The sequence below is a fragment of the Macaca fascicularis genome, chromosome 14 (assembly GCF_037993035.2).
Source record: "Macaca fascicularis isolate 582-1 chromosome 14, T2T-MFA8v1.1".
In the NCBI taxonomy this organism is placed as follows: Eukaryota; Metazoa; Chordata; class Mammalia; order Primates; family Cercopithecidae; genus Macaca; species Macaca fascicularis.
In genome coordinates this window covers 28,706,344-28,720,543 of record NC_088388.1, presented here as the reverse complement: position 1 = coordinate 28,720,543, position 14,200 = coordinate 28,706,344, and the positions used below count along the sequence as shown (strand labels likewise).

The following is a 14,200-nucleotide window of genomic DNA, read 5'->3' as shown; positions in this document are numbered from 1 at the left end:
CTTGGGAAGTTTTTATTTCTTTTAAAGCAGCTCCAGAAACGTTTCTTGTCTAGTAGGAAAGCCCCAGCTCTTAGAGCTGGGCAGGCAAGCTTTGATATGCAGATGCCGGGCCATTAGAAACTGGGTCCACCCAAACCTGGTGATTCCCGCTGTCTTCTTCTTGCCCTTGCCCCTAAGTGTGCCTGGCAACGTGGCCACCCCTACATATCCCCACGTGTGTAGAACATCATGGCACCCTGTATTTGCATATAAACAGGTCACAGTGGGAGGGCCCATTGCATATAAACAGGTCACAGTGGGAGTGACATTTCACGTGTCAGTTCTTGGCTACGTGAATGACACACCTGGTTAAACCAATCCTCTGGGCCCTATGGAAACCAGACACCGCCTCCTCCAGCATCCTAATATAAGCAGCCACTTTTCTACCGCACATGGGGTTTTATTTTGTTGGAATCCCCCCTCCCTCTGTCTGTGTACAGGCGACCTGTTTTCTTCTTCCTTCCTTCTTTCTTGCCTGTTAAACTTTTCCCTCCTTAAAACCACTCCACGTGTGCCCATGTCATTAATCCTATCAGCCAGACCCTAGTGTTCCTCCAGTCATCAGAGCCGTATCAGAATGAAGTCATGTCTTTTGAAGCAACATGGATGGAACTGAAGGTCATTATCTTAAGTGAAGCAAGCCAGACAGAGTCAAATATTGCATGTTCTTGTAACTGGGTACTAAAACAAGTGTACACATGGATGTAGAGAGTGGAGCTATAGACAGTGGAGACTCAGAAGGCTGAGATGGAGATGGATGATGAGAAATTACCTCATGGGTACAATGTACATTATTTGGGTGATAAATACCCTAAAATCCCTGACCTGACCGCTATCCAATCTATGCATGTAACAAAATTGCATTTGTACTCCATAAATGTTTATAAATAAAAAACTCTTAAGTTAGCTATTGTGTTATATACAAACACAATAGAATCTTCTTTCTTGTTTAGGTAAATAATCTAGGCTTGCTCCAGTTTAGCATGGGATGGGCTATGCTTGTCACGGTCATTCAGGAATCCAGGCTGATGGAGTCTCTGCCATCTTCAACATATAGCTTTCAAAATGATCCTTGGCATTGTCATCCAACAACAAAGGAGGTCAGTGAGACCAAAAAAATTGCCTGAGAAGTAGAAAAGGCTGATGCATGTCTTCCACCACTTTTGCTAACATCCTATTGCCTAAAACTTAGTCCCATGGCCTCAACCAAACTCAAGAGAGGCTGCAGATTTTGTTTAGGCCCTATGCCCAGGTAGAGGAGAACATGTATTTATATATATATATATAAAAAATATATTTATATTTTTATATAAAAATTTTAAATTTTTAGATTTTTAAATTTAATTTTAAAAATAAATTATTTAAAATAAAATTTTTAAATTTAAATTTTAAAATTTTATAAAAAATTATTTTATATTTTTATATATAAAATATATATTTTATATATAAATATATATATTTGTATTATTATATATCCAGTTGAAGCTGGAGTGCATGATCTCGGCTCACTGTAACCTCTGCATCCTAGCTTCAGGTGATTCTCATGCTCAGCCTCCAGAGCAGCAGGGAATACAGGCGTGCACCACCACACCTGGCTAATTTTTTGTATTTTTACTAGGGACGGGGTTTTGCCATTTTGCTCAGGCTGGTCTTGAACCCTTGGGTTCAAGTGATCCACCCACCTTGGCCTTGCAAAGTGCTGGGATTATAGGCATAAGTCACTGCATCTAGCCACGAGAATGTAGATTTTAATCAGCAAGTGACAAATATTGTTTGAATTTTTAAAATCCTGTATTTCTGTAATAAAACCAAATAATTGTATTTGTTTTTCTTATCTTCTGTTTGAGCAACTTTGCTACTTGTAATTTATTCTAGAAAAACAATTTGACAAGTGAGCATTGATATGTGTGCAAGGGTGTACTGCAGAATTGTTTGTAAGAGAGGGAAAATTGGAAATAGCCTAAGTGATAAATTCTCAGGAACTGGCTACTAATGTACCCATTAGGACAATGATGTGAAGAACTGTACTCACTGATATTCAAATATGTTGATATCATATCAAGTGAGCAAAGGAGATCATCGAACAATATGTCTGGTGTGACTTTTATCTTACATATTTGTGTTATGCATTAAAGTTTTGGAAAATATCAATAATGGTGATTCATAGATGGTTATATTATGGGTAATTTTAGTTTCTTTTCTGTTTTTCTTTACAGTATTATTTATGTTTTATATAGTAAATGTAGATACTTTGGTAATTAAAAAGTCAATATTGTTGATACCACGAGTATCGACAGCGTATTTGCACGATTCTGCATCCTGTGTCCCAGTGTGGAGACCCTTTCCCTGTGTAGTCATAGCTGTTAGTTAGGAAAGTAGCTATTTAATTGGAATTTCCTGGGTTGCTCTATGTTTTGCTTATTCAGGTGTTCTCCAAAATTTTCCTCTGCACCCAACAGTAATATAGCTCTTTATAAAACACTTTCACAAAACTTCATTTAATTCCTATAATAACCCAAATAAATAAGCAGTTACTCCTATTCAGAAAAATGAAGTGACTTTGCTATTGTCATACCTAGTGAGAGCTGGGACCAGGCCTTAGTTGAGCCCAGTTTTTCTTTGTGTGGACTTGGCTTACTCCACCCTGGTTGTTCTCAACTCTGGCAACATCTTCGTATCACTTGGGAAATTTACCAGTTCTTTGGTCTGTCCCCTGAATAAGTAAAGAAAAAATGTCTCTCTCTTTATCTATCTATCTATCTATCTATCTATCTATCTATCTATCTATCTATCTTCTATATCTATCTGTCTATCTATCTATCTATCATCTATCTATAGTTTATATATTGTCATTGTTGTTACTATTTTATTACTAGTTGTCTTTTTGATAGTTTTAAATGGTTTTCATATATTATCTCACACACACACACATATATATATATATACTCCTTAAGTGATTCTAATACATAGTCAGCTTAAGGACATGTGTCCTATGCTAGGCTGACAAAGGGACTGAACTCTCAGGGGCCTGTGTCATGGGAGACGGGGACTTGTTCTTCTGCATCATTGCCAATCATTGGTGGAGGAGAAACACTGAGAGGTAAGGTAGGTGTGGTAGCCTGGCAGGGAAAAGGAGAGAATATTAAGTCTTGTGACTTGCAGCTAAGCAAAAGAGTAAAGAAAAAGAAAAAGTCAGGGTGCTCACTTAGGCCTGAGAGGAGGCACCAGCAGCTTAAGATTTCTTTCTGAAGATTCTGGACCAGCCCAAGGCAAATCTGTAGGAAAGAGATTCCTTTCTCCTTCCAGTGTCCTCCTTCCCTCTGCTGGTGCTTACACTTCCCTCCTCCACCGCTCCCCACACTCCCAATATCAGGTCATTGACATCAGGTCAGTCCCTTAATACTTCTGTCTTCCTTAGTCATCTTTTTTACTTCTATCTGAACTTGCTCTCAGGTAATTCACAAGGTGAAGATTCCACACACCAATTTATACTAAAGTACTATTGATTGATGATACCTTATTATTGTCTTCTTTCTCAAGAGTATTTGTAGATTAATAAGGCTTAATCAGAGAAATGACTTTAAGATCAGACATGAGGAAAGATACATACTTTTAAGGGACAATTTGGACAAGGAAGACATCATGGTGGCTCATTGTATTATATATGGCATGTTACCTTTTGTCCTTCAGCTCCCAGTGGGTGGGGGGAGCTGTTCATTTATTTATTCATCACATATATAGTGAACTTTGTCTATAGATAGACATAGGGGCATAGGGGGACACAGCAATGAGCAAAATAGAAGAAAGTCCCCACCCCTATGGAGCTTACATTTTAGTGGAGAAAACAGGTAGTAAAGAAAAAAGCAAAATACATGGTATGTTATGTAGTGATAAAAGTGATGGAGAAAAATAAAGCAAATGAGGGGTATAAAATCAGAGGAGGCTAGCTGCACAGGCCTCAGTGAGCAGAGACAAGGAAGTAAAAGAGGATGCTATGTCAATATCTGGCAGGACAGCATTCAAGAAAGAGGGAACAGTAAGTGTAAAGACCCTGAGGTGGCAGTGTTTCAAATGTGTTTCATAAAGAGCAGGTGTCATCATGGCTGGACTAGAGTAAGTGAAAGGGGATGGAGTAGGAGGCTAGGTCAGAGATGATAGTGGGGTCAGATCATTAAGGGCCTGGAGGACATTGTATAAGTGTTGACTTTTACCCTGGCTGGGACTAAGAGACATTGGAGGATATTGAGAAGTTGAGTATTGAATGAAGGGGCTCAGGTCAGATTTGGAGGGACCTATCAAGAGGCAATCACAGGGATCCTGCAATAGATGGTGACTTGGGCCAGGGTGATATAGAGGACATAGTGAGAAGTGATTGATTTCTGGATGTATTTTGAAGGTAGTAGCAACACTTCTAATGGAGTAGGTGTATAGTTTGAGGGTAAGTGAGGCATGAAGAATGACCAATAGCTTCTGGAAGGATGGAACTGACATAAGCCGAGATGGAGAAGACCGTGGCTAGTGTGGGTTTCAGAGCAAGGATGAAGAACTCATCTAACACTGTATTGAGTTTGGACTTGTGAAATTTGAGAGTCTGTTAGATATTGAGGGGAAAGCAATGAGGAAGCATTTGGATATAGGATATGTGAGCTTGGATTTCAGGGTGATATCTGGGCTGGAGATCTAAATTTGGGAAGGGTGCCTATGTCAAGAAATCCAGATAGATGCCAAATAGCAGAGTATGTAAGCACAGGCTCTGAAGCCAGATTGCCTGGGCTGTACTCTTGGCACATAATCTAAACTTTGAGTACTCAGTTGCTTCATCTGTAAAATGGAGAAAATAATTACAGTATCTAATTTAGGAGTTGCTGTGATAAATACGTTAGTAAATATATTTAAGTTATATAGGTAAAGGTCTGGCAACTGGGGAGTGCTGAAAATGTTAACTGTTTTCATTGTTGTTGCTATTTTATTACTAGTTGTCTTTTTGATAGTTTTAAATGCTTTTCATATATTATCTCATTTGATCCTCATTAGAAACTCATAAGGTAGATATTCCTTTTCTTATCACAAATGAGGAAACTAAGGCACAGAGAGGATAAATCACTTGCCCAAGAAGATCCAGTTAGGAAGTGGATCAAGGAATATTTGAGCCTACATCTATTTGCCCCCTAAGACTGGGCAATTAATCATTTTTATAAATAGTAAAATTTGGTCTTGTGTGCAGGTCAAGACATCAGAAGATTAGAGTTGTAGCTCATATAAATAGCCAAACTAGGAACTCAATGAGTTTAAACTCAATATAATTCTGTGAACAAAGCAACAGGATAATTCGAAATGTCAATGTGACATTCTGTTCCACAGTAAATTAATAAGATGTGACTGGAGGCCTTTCTCATCAAGGCTGTAACAATCGCAAGCCATGCTTTCTCTCCCCTTTAATCTCATGCTATGACAATAGGCAATCAGTGGAAACATCCTTCAAATATCAGCTGAGTCCTTTTCATACTCAAAGGTGGCATATTGGCAGCATCCACTTTTGTTCATTTCCGTTGGAAGATGTAGCTTTAAACACTATGATGTGATGAAATGAGCAATGTAAAAACAGAGGCAGTTTTCTATAATTAATTTGGTATTGATAGAAAACACTTTGATCCTCTTCTCATTTTTTTCATTGCTGAAATGATGGTCAGTTAGATGATCTGAGTGACTTTGAGGCATGGGTGAAAAGCTGGGAGGTCCCAGCAAGTATTTAAGCCATCTGATAAAGTCCATCGGGTCACCCTGGAGATTACTCCTCATGTTTCAGAATCCTTTAATTTTGGACATTTCTTTAGCTACAGATTCTTGGTTTCCAGTCTTGAACATGGCTTTGGGCACCTTCTCCATTTGATCTTGGTGCTACCTGCTGGATCCCACCTAGACCAGCCCAGTATCCCTGTTCTGTGGATTATGTTCAGAACCAGCTCCATACTAGCAACTTCCTGGTACTCATCTAGCAACTGGCACTTTGAAAATCTAAATTCTATTTCCTTAAGGTGACTAAGGAGAGAGAACATCCCCATGGGTGAGATTTGTTGCGACTTGTTGCCGTAATTCTTCTATTAAGAGAGATGAGAGGCCTCTTAGCCAAAACTACAAGGAAACTGAAACTGCCATTTCCACCTGGCAAGTGTCTTTATTATTTACAGTATGGACCTTTCTATACTCAGGGTGAAGTTTCAGCCTTTTCTTTTCCTGAAAGGTGAGGTTGAGAGGGCACCTTTAGCCCAGGCATGTGTGCAGACATGTCCTCAGAGCACATGAACACATGAAAGACCAGAACTCATTGAAATGTGGCATGGAAAATGCTCACTGTTCAAACTGGAAACCTGGATCCATCTATCTGTAATTCTCTATTTGTTTTATTATTCACATCAAAACCATCAGTGGCCATCACCATCTCTTTCTCTAAAAATATGTCTTTTATCTGCCCACTTTTCTCCATCTCTTCTGCCTGCTACCCTAGTCTGTGTCTCCATTATCTCTTATTGGCTGTCCTGTAGTAACCTCCTAGGTGGTGTTTCTACTTCCACTTGTGTGTTCCCACACATTATTTTCCTCAGGGCAGTTACAGTAAACTTGCAAATCATAGACCAGATCATCTTACTCCTCTGCTTTAAAAGCACTGGCTTCCCAAAAGATCCTATATGATCTGGTGCCAGCCTATTCCACTAACATCACCTAGTCCCACTCTCCCCTCGGTCACCAGGCTGAACCACAGGACTTTGTTCATGGAATAGGACAAGCTTGTTTCAACCCCAAGGCCTTTGTAGCTCCTATTTTTTCTGCCAAAAAGTTCTTTGCTGGGGTCTTCCTAGCTTGGAAGAACCTTCTTAGTTGAGAGGTTATTGCCTATTTATTCTATCTAAAGTAGTCCTTTTCTGCCCCTTCATCATGTCTGTTTATAGAACAAGTACTTATTGGATGCCTGCTATGTTTCAGATACTGGGAATAACTCAGTAAACAAGACCAACATAAATTCCTGCCTTCGTGTGCTTTACATTCTAGTGTCCCATCAGGATGTTTAAATTTCTTCATAGCACTGACCTCTATTTGAGTTATATATTGGTTTGCTTGTTTTAGTCTTTCTCTCTATAGCCTACCCTGGGACAGACTGGGAAGAATAAATCAGTTTTGGTTTTGCAGCATGTCCATGGTAATCTGTCTCAGGAGGCAGACATTGGAAGAATCTGTAGACATAAAGAATCAGAGTGGGAAGAGTTTATTGTCCTTTTTTGTTACTTCCTCCTTTGCTTAGAAGAACATTTTGAGCATGAGTATGCTTACACATAGTCTAAGATGATACTTGTCAAATATAGTTCATAGATGGCATCATTAATACAATTTAGAAACAATAGTGCCCCTACCCCTTTGTCTACTGACTGTTGAATTTTGCTCCATAGGATACAATTTTCAGATACTGTCTTTCTCTGTATTGTGGTTTGTGTATAACAATTACCTGGTAATTCAGATTTTGAAGCCCTACCTCTAAAGAGTCTGATTATTAGGTCTAAGGTAGAACCCAGGAGCCTGTCTGCATTTTTAAGAAGTACTCCAGGTGACTCCATAGTCTGTTTGTGGACTGTAATCTGTAAAATACTTTGTAGAGCATAGCCTGATACTGTAAACAAGGACTTTCTATGGTCCTGTGTGCCAGAGAATGTGCATTTGTAGAATCTCCTAAATTTAGGTGACTGTGTGACGAGGTTTGCCTGGGATGGTCCTGGTGTCTGTTCATTTTCCCAGCGTAATTATTAATAATGACCATTCTAACTATCAAAAGTGTCACAAGTTGAATGGTACATTTAATGGTAACTCTGTATGTATGGAACTCTCACCCAAGAGGCTATTGTAAGAAGCTTCCTTGTTGGTGATAAAAAGGTAGGCTTATCTGAAACGGATAAAGGGGGAATCTGTCCACCTGGTCTAGGTCTTCTATCATGGAATTTTTGAACTATATCCAGACTATGGAAGAGCAGTTCCTTACATTCTAGGGATTCCAGTTCCTGCTTCTTCCTTATCTGATATTCCTCCTTGTCTGATATTCCTCCTTGTCTGATATTCCTCCTTTTGTGATATTCCTCTGCCAGACTTACCATGGAAAGTCACATTTTTGCCTATGTGCTGTCCAATACTGTAGCCAACAGGAGTATATGTCTATTTAAATGAAAATTTACACGAATTAACATAAAATGAAATTTAAAATTCAGTTTTTTAGTTTTGCCATATTTCAAATGCTCACTAATCACAGGTGGCTAATGGCCGATGTTATGGACAGTGAGTTATAGAAAATCTCATCATCATAGGAAGTTTCTGTTGGACAGCACTAGCCTAATTTGTGTTTCCGTGTTTTTTACCCACTCAGATTTGTATCCAGTATTTTTTGCAGTTATGACTTGGGAGAAATCAGAAAAATAATGCTTTTAGAAGTTATATTACAGATTGTCTAATACAATCTCTTAATATCATTTATATTTAAGTGTATTAAGTAACCCTAGCTAATTGCTTGCTATCAAATTATCCATCTGCAAAATGGGATCACAACAGCTCTTCCTCAGAGTGACACTGAGGCAGCTTTCCAGCACATGCAGATGCCAGCTACTGAGCAAATAGCATCTCATGTCATTAAATGGTACACTGGCTTTGACATGTTGCTATAAACTCCTTATCATAATTCGTTATGAATGTGTTAGGGAAATTGACTTAAAGCAGCTATATCAAAATAGCCATGAGTATGTTTGAGTCCAAAGATGAATTACACATTCTATTTCATTATCTCGTTAACAGTAGGTTCCCTTAATGAGATGCTTTCTATTTCAGATGGTGGTGGAACATGGCTAGTACTTGAAAACTTTGAGGAGTCCTTAAGTGATGCTGTTTGCAGCCCTTCAGTCCTGTTCGACACCTCCAAAGGAAATGGTAAACCCTGTTGCTGTCTGTCCATTTGGTTTGATGTGACTGATGCTCTGGCCTTCTTCCAAAAAAAGATTTTTTAGTTCAATACTCTTCCCTCCATGGAGCACCTTCTCTATAGGATGGTGGATCCATTCCTCTGGGAGAATGCTTTGAGATATGTGTGTTGTGCATGAAAGACAATACATGAAACACTTGTTTGATCACTGGTTTGGACTTCACTTTCATTTTGGTGGATGTGTGAAGAGAAGGGCTTGGGCAAATGCCTATAGGCAGGAGAATAATAATAAATGTGTTCTGATTATGAACTCATGTATTATGTACCTACTATACCCAGTGGCACATTTGCTTTCAAGAATCCTACAGGAAAATTATAATTTTCTCCTTGTATGGGTGAAGAAACAGGCTCAGAGAGAGAAAGTAAATATCTCTGGCTGTACAAAAGGGATTCAGGATTCTTACCTGAGTTGTTTGGCTTCAGAGCCCCCATTCTATCTACTATATTATTCTACTTTACTTGTACAGTAAAATGCATTTAGATCTATTTTCTTATTTGATACTACATTCTGTTAGGTGGAATGGCAGGTATCAATATCCCTGTTGCTTAGATAGATCCTCCATCCAAGTGGAGCAGTGAGTTGCCCAAGGTCAAACAGCAAGTATGAATGTCTGAGGTTCCTATATACACTTAGCCTGATAGATAGGGAAACCGTCAAAACACCAAAATAAATAGGAAATATTGCTGGAAGCTGGTAGCATTCTGTCCCTAAGCCATGATTTGGAATGCAGCAGAAACTCTTGTCAAGCCAGCACACTTTGTGTAATGAAACATTTGTCCTGTATGTTTCAATGGGATCTCGGGAGCTCTTCTACTTCTGTGTCACAGAATGGCATTTCATAGGACTTTCTGGAAAAATAGAAGAGTGTTTAAACACCAAATAGCATCTGAGAGGGATCCAGAGACCAGTGATTAAAGACACATGCTGAAGGCCCTGGGAATGCTGATTTCAGGAATTCTGGGATGCAAAATGAGTGTCAAAATTGAGGCATAAATCTTTGCTGGCTCGCCGAGAGGAAGTTACTTCTACTCAGCTGTGTAAACAACCATGTTGGAAATGTCAGAAGAAATGAAATCCTTTTTTGGAGAGGGACTATTAAAAAGACAGTACTAATAGTAAAATTAGAAATGCATTAGCTTTGTTGTACGAGATCTGTGACAGCATCAATTTTTGGCACCAGAGTAGTCTCTTATGCACATAGGGATAGAACAGTTGACAGGTTTATGATCTTCCCCCATAAAATGGTTATTGCCTCTTGATTCCTCTACCTATATATCACACAGTTCATAAATTGATTTACAAATCTCATAATATCAAATGTCTGTTCTGATCAGCCCATCAGCCTTTTTAATATTTATATAATTTTCTTTGAAAGATCTTGGTTAAATTATTTCCTGGTTTTGGAGCTGGGGCAGTGATGGTGTAGGGTGACTCAGAGAAGCCTGTGGAGACTGACTGACAGATTTCGTGGCCACTGAGAAAAACAATTGGGTTATACTCGAGAGATGCACTGCGATGAAATATAACACTGTCACTTGTTTGATCTTTACAGTTTTTGGGAAAGCTATTGAATGCTGTGCCAAAAGTATGACCGTGGTGATATTTGGATTGCAGGGGCCTATGAAGTGGGAACTTGTACTCATCAAAGGCAAAACAATTTAAAAGGGTATTACCTATGTCAAGTCTCATGTAACCAGCTTGCTGTGTATTTCACATCATGATGCAAAAAATCATATAAGGCATATGTAGGAAGTCAGGCCAGAGGAGGTACTCAGGGATGTTTAATGTAGAACATTTTGAAGCCAAAGATTTGGAATTCTGTTTCAGACACCTTTCTTGTACTGTTCATGTATTCCATCGTTCATTCATTCATTCATTCATAACTTTATAATGGGAGGGGCTACATTATTAGTTTTTTTTTTTAGACGGAGTCTTGCTCTGTCACCTAGGCTGGAGTGCAATCGCACAGTCTTGGCTCACTCACTGCAGCCTCTGCCTCCCAGGTTCAAGTGATTCTCCTGCCTCAGCCTCCCAAGTAACTGGGTTTACAGGCACCCACCAACATGCCCAGCTTACTTTTGTATTTTTAATAGAGATGGGGTTTCATCATGTAGGTCAGGCTGGTCTCTAACTCCTGAGCTCAGGTGATCTACCTGTCTTGGCCTCCCAAACTGCTGGGATTACAGGCATGAGCCACCGTGCCCATCTTGCATTATTAATTTTTTAGGGCAAATAGATGTCATTTGACAGGAATACATCAATATGAAATATTCAGCATCCTATCTACTTATAGTAGCAGAAAATGCAGTTTTTCCTCTGAGAATTCTCTTCTTGTAATAAGTACAAGAACCTCAGGATGCTAAGTTAATCCAGATGGTCAGTCCAGGTTCAGTCTTTCTGACCACAGGCCTGTTCTCTACTGTGCATGCAACTGCTGCCTAGTGCTTCATAGAAAGGCTGACTACCGCAGGGGTCAGTCCACAGGGCTTGAGGGAAGACTGACTTGTGGCAGAATGTGAAAAGGATTGGAAGAAAAATCAGTCCAAAGTAATACTCAGGTACAGGTGCGTAATGCCAGCCTTGACTCAGGAGAACGGTTTCTCTAGCCAGACTTTTCAATTAGCTTGACACATTGTCTGAGACTTGTAAGTACATATGTTGCTCAAATATGTGGTTTGGAGATGGTCTGAGCTCAGCCTTTTGGCAAATCCAAAAACAATGTCTTGGCACAGATTTATGGTGATTTTTATCTCAAGAGTCTTGTTAGATATTTCCTGCTAATAGGCCTCAATCAGGGACACCCTAGGTCTTCCCCCACATGTTTTGATTCTTGAATACTTTTGCACCTTAGAGGGAAGAGATCAATCTTGATACTACCTCTCAGAGACCCTTTCTGCTCTTATGCACATTTTCATCCCTTCTTGCAAACTTCAGGCTTCACATTTCAGTTAGTATAGGGGAAAGGTGAAATGCTATCCATCAACAGAGCTGGATTCTACCCTCCCTTCAAAATAAAGGGCAGAGGGGTGCTGCTTTGCTAGTCACTCACCTACATCTACTGTGTGCCCGAGGTTCTGTTAGGGCCCCATTGTTGGCAAACTAAATAATGTTTTATTGGAACATGGCCAAGCCTATTCCTTTACTATTGTATATAACTGCTTTCACCCTACAGTGGCAGAGGTAAGTAGTTGCTATGAAGCCCACGTGTGACCTGCAAAGCCTAAAATATTTACTATTTGGCATTTTGCAGAAAAAAGCTTGGATACCTGTGTTAGGGACTGGGCATTCAGAAATGAAAACACATTACTGTGCTCACGAGGGAGCCAGCATCCTGAGAGTTATAATGGAGTGAAGAACCCAGAGCGCTTGTAAGATACAGCATAGAGTGTTACCTCTGCCTCGGGCCTGGGAAAGGTTCCCCAAGGAGGCCACATTTAATCTGGGTCTTGAATTTAGACTTAGCTTTCAACATGTGGAAAAACGTGAGGCATGCAACAGCATCCAGGCGGTGAGAATACTTTGTGCAATGGCAGGAATCATTATACTGTTCTGGGGAAACTCAGGGTGGCTGGAATGTAGGTGTGGAGGGTGATGAAGCTGGAGGTGAGCTGCAGGTTGATCAGCACACTTGGCTAGTACTAGCAGAGAGCCTGGGAAGCTGCACATGGGCTTTTGATGGGTTCTGGCAAGTGGAGGAGGAATTTCAGCAAAGTCACATTGGATCCATCCTTTGGAAAGATTGCCACTTCTGCTGGATTGCAAAGGAGCAAGACTAGAGCCAGGGAAACATTAAAAGACCTGCTTAGGCCAGGCATGGTGGCTCACGCCTGTAATCCCAGCACTTTGGGAGGCCGAGGCGGGTGGATCACTTGATGTCAGGAGTTCGAGACTAGCCTGGCCAACATGGTGAAACCCCATCTCTACTAAAAATACAAAAGTGAGCTTGGCGTGGTAGAGGGTGCCTGTAATCCCAGCTATTTGGGAGGCTGAGGCAGGAGAATTGCTTGAACCTGGGAGGCGGAGTATGCAGTGAGCCAAGATTGCACCATTGCACTCCAGCCTGGGTGACAGGAGTGAAACTCAGTCTCAAAAAGAAAAAAAAGATCTACTTAAAATGTACACATTCTCTGTTGTTCAAAGGCAGCTCAGTTGTCTGTCTCCTTCAAATAAGTTATCTATTACACTGGTACTATGTCCTGGTTGTGAATACTTTAATGCCAGGTGTGACGGTTAATTTTATGTGTCAACTTGACTGGGACATAGGGTGCCCAGATTAAATATTATTTCTTGGTATGTCTGTGAGAGTGTTTTCAGGTGAGATTAGCATTTGAACCAGTGGGCTAAGGAAAGCAATTGGCCCTCCCCAGTGTAGGTGGGCATGATCCAATCCATTGAGGGCCTGAATAGAGCAAAAAGTCAGAGGAATGGGGAATTTACTCTCTCTGCCTGACTACTTTAGCTGGAACATCAGCCTTCTTTAACTGGAACTTACATCATAAGCTCTCTGGTTCTCAGAACTATACCACTGGCTTCCTGGGTCTTCAGATAATGGGACTTCTCAGCCTCCATAATCACGTGAGCCAATTCCTTATAATAAATTACATATCTATGTATCTCATTAGTTCTGTTTCTCTGGAGAACCCCAACTAATACACCAGGTTTGTTTGCATTCAATGCAAGGACCCTCAAAAGCACTATTCTAATGGGTCTTTCTATTGAATTAAATCTTAGCAAAGAGACCATCTCCATGAAGCTATCTCCTTCCTTTCCAAGCCATATTGCATACATTCCTATTTTATATTTATTTTATTTTGCTCTGATTATGATTACTTACACCTTTGCTTACCACAATGCCAGGTGCATAGGAGGTACTCAGGTTTATATTTGATGATTGGAAGAATGACAGAATGTGGCTAAGCACTCTCTTGGTGGTCTGCAGAGCCAAACTGGGTAATAGGAGAGTCTGAACAGACTGTCAAATGTGCCTCAAGGGGTAGGAGCTCTCATTGAACAAGGGTTAAGTGAAGTACAGAAATTATCTCATTCTTAGTTCTCTCCTTTGAGTTCCCTTACCCTGTCCCCCAACCACCACCACCACAAAAAGGTACTGAGGAAAGTCTGCTTGACTATGTGGGACTCATTAAAAGTCA

The 14,200-nt window shown here is 40.1% G+C and overlaps 1 pseudogene; it reads left to right on the top strand.

The window, feature by feature from the left end:
* LOC102117270 (succinyl-CoA:3-ketoacid coenzyme A transferase 1, mitochondrial pseudogene) overlaps window positions 1-10,712 on the top strand; it is a 41,707-nt pseudogene extending 30,995 nt beyond the window's left edge.
* The last annotated feature ends 3,488 nt before the right edge of the window (window positions 10,713-14,200 follow it).